The sequence below is a fragment of the Pygoscelis adeliae genome, unplaced genomic scaffold (genome assembly GCF_000699105.1).
Source record: "Pygoscelis adeliae isolate BGI_AS28 unplaced genomic scaffold, ASM69910v1 Scaffold202, whole genome shotgun sequence".
In the NCBI taxonomy this organism is placed as follows: Eukaryota; Metazoa; Chordata; class Aves; order Sphenisciformes; family Spheniscidae; genus Pygoscelis; species Pygoscelis adeliae.
The window spans coordinates 2,830,128-2,833,322 of record NW_008824544.1 but is presented as its reverse complement, the minus strand read 5'-3'; the positions used below and the strand labels follow the sequence as shown (position 1 = coordinate 2,833,322).

The 3,195-nt window shown below is 39.8% G+C and overlaps 1 protein-coding gene across 3 annotated transcripts in view; it reads left to right on the top strand.

Annotated features, from left to right (window-relative positions):
- The window catches only part of BEND7 (BEN domain containing 7), a 48,792-nt gene that overhangs the window by 9,519 nt on the left and 36,078 nt on the right, over positions 1–3,195 (top strand). The gene's annotated exons all lie outside the window — the stretch shown is intronic.

Below are 3,195 nucleotides of genomic sequence, written 5' to 3'. Positions count from 1 at the left end.
AGAGATTGAAATTAATTTTGGGGAAATTAATTTTTATGAATATTTGATGAAGTATTTATGAAAGGGCTTTGTTTTGCCTTTTTTTTTGTTTTATAAGATTACGGTCAGGCCATGTGGAAAAAATAGGTTGTATGTAAGGGGCCATCATATAAAGAACTATAATGGTAATTTTAAAAAAATTGTTAATACGTTTTTGTTAGGACTATTATCGTCTTTACATATAAGTTCCTAAATAGGGCTGTAATTTGCCATGGTTATCTATTTTGAGTAGTGTTTTGTAAGTATTTTAGAGTTTTGCAAGTAAATTCATTGGTTTCAGCTAAAACCAAAGCGGTTACAAGGGGAATCCAAATGGCAAAACCTGTAGCCTGCCCGTCGGGGGCATCCCCATCTCCTCGGGAGAGGTGGGAACTCCGGGTATGGGTACAGGGGCTGAAATATGCACCGCTTCTCTCAGGCCTCAACACCTATCTCAGGAGGCTTTTCACAGATAGGTAATACAGATTTTTATGTAATAAACTATTTTTTTGGTGCTTGATTATCCCATTCAACATTTAAAAAGGAAGGCTGGCTCTTCCGTAGGACATAGTAACTTGAGTTGTTTGGTTTTCTCTCTGTGCCCCATCTTCCTTTTAAATTACATGGTTATCTGTGAAAATCATCAGCAGTGGAATAGCCCATAACAAAACGCTATCGTTGGGCTCTAGAGCTAATAGCCAGATGAGATAACCAGGGAGCGAGAAGTTAAATCTGTTACTGTTCCCGCACCTGCCTGCAGATTTGGACGGTGTAACATCAGCTACTCTCTGCTCGTGTCAGGAAGGATGCTGCTGTCACTGGCCAGTTACAATTAAAAGCTGTAAAAAGTCATAACTGGGAGAGGGGGGGATGTAAACTTGCACTGAAGACTAAGTCAAGCTTATAGCCTGTATGTTTTTAATGCCCTTCCTTACAAAACAGAAGACATATTTTGGGGGAAAAAAAAGCCACAACAAAAAAAACCCAAACAAAAACCAACAACAACAAAAAAAACCCTAAAAACAAACAAAAAACCCAATGAACAAGTTCACAAAGGGGGAATCTCCCAGTTTTAAGTAGGGAGCTACCTAAACACGAAGACATGCTTACATAGGATATTACAGCATAGGGTTTGCTGTAACATAAATATAGGGTTTTTTTCTATTTGGAAGTAAGTATGCTTATGTCACTGTATAGGAAGGCCTCTATATGAAGGAACAAGGGGCCAGAATCAAGACTGAATAAGCTCAATTAACATTAATATTTTATGTAATTGGGTAAGGGAAATTTAATCTTTCCAACAGTGTGTCGCCCGACAAGCATGCAGTCACTACACCCGACAGGAGGAGGTGGGTGGGAAGCTTTTTTTTTTTGATATTCAGATACATTTTGCTATTGAATACAAATCCAAATTGCCAGCATAAAACTCTGAGAGCCTGGTTTACTGCTAAATGGTATGACGGTAAGGGATTGCTTCATGCTCCGGTGTCGTGGGAGCATTTGGAGCTTGGATACAGGCAGATACAGCCACATACAGGAGAAAGGCAGTCTTCAGTGTACGGGTCTGAGTATCTCGATAATTGGAGCCCGGTGGTACTCTGCAGCCTCTCGAGGTTGGGAACTGCAAACAGTCAGCCCCTGGTTGGGTTGGGGCCAAAAAGAGTCATTTTAAAGGAATTGGTGCTGTGATTTGTTAATTAAATCACACCCACACGCATAAATCCGCAGGCAAACCAACAAAGTAAACACAAAGCAAAACTTCTTTGCAAAGGGCTTTTCTCACAGCTTTAGCTGGAGTGGAAACAGTGCTAGAGTATCGCTGTACGGGGTTGACAAATATTTTTCTAAGTTTGGACTAGGAGCTTTCTTGCAAACCGCCCACTCTCCTTGCTGGATTGGGGTGGGCTGGAGCCAGCTGGCACCAGCCCAGGGAACTGGTGCGCCAGGTCAAGCGGGAGATGCTCTGATTCAGCAGAGGCTGGAGCAGATCGTACAGCTCGTCTCGTCTTATGCGTATTCACCTCCCGGAGCAAAAACTCTCTCTTTCGGGTACTGCACGTCCCTGGGTACGCCAGGCTTGCAGCGTGTCCCAGCCACGTTGAGCTTGACCTGTGTTGCGGAGGGGGTTGCTGCTCTCTTAGCTGTCTGGTTTAGCCAGCTATCTAAGCGTGCACTTAAGTTTAGGCAACTGAACAGTGCTATTGAGTTGATAAAATTGTTCACATGTCTGGCCTTTGCACACTTTCAAATACCTTGTTGAACGAGAGACGATGCACATTGAGTCTTGGTTTTTGGAGGGTTGGGTTTTTTTTTTCTTCTTCTGAAGTTTCCTTTGCATTATCGCTTTGCCAAAAATAGGTTTATTTTGGGGAGCGCAAATGTAAATTGAATAGAGGATACCAAGTATTACTGTATGAAGTATACTAAAGGAAGGTTGATTCATCAATTTCTTGATCTTCATTATTCCATTTGCTTAGGATGTTTGATTTTTCTATTACCAGTAAAAAAATGCAAGCTTCTTATTTCAGAAGGGGCTGTGAACACTTCCTTGTTACTAGTGAAATGTAATGTATGCTTTAATGAGCAAAATAGCTACTATCTGCCCAAAACACATATATTCATTGTGCAATCAGCAGTTTCATATGTAAAATTAATACTTAAATGGTGCCAGGAGTATTAAAGTATGTAATTGTTATTATTTAAATGCCTTGAATTCATTTGGAACAGTCACACTTTTCTTGTATATCTTTTCGTTTTGTTTTCATAATCTACATTTTTAAGACATCCAGCAGTTAGGCTATATACGGTTGTACACGTATTAGCTGCTTTTTAATTTATTCCTGTATAATCCAGTATTACTAAATTCTGTGGACTAAGGAACTGATCCTGTTCATTAAAACCAATAGATGCAGTGTTGCTCTGTGTGTGTGTGGTGTGGTGCTTTTTGTGGTTTATTTTTTCTTTGTACATTCTATCCTTCAGCATATAGCAAACTGATATATAAAGGGTCTGATCCTTTAGGCTTTACTTGGGGAAAATATCCATTGATGTCAATGCCTGAATAGGATCAATCTCTTAAAAGGATAGTTTATTTGAAACTGCTGTATTATTTCCTTTTGGAGAAAAATAATCTTACTCATCAAAGCTTTAGAAACTGCATACAGCATCAAGAGTTCA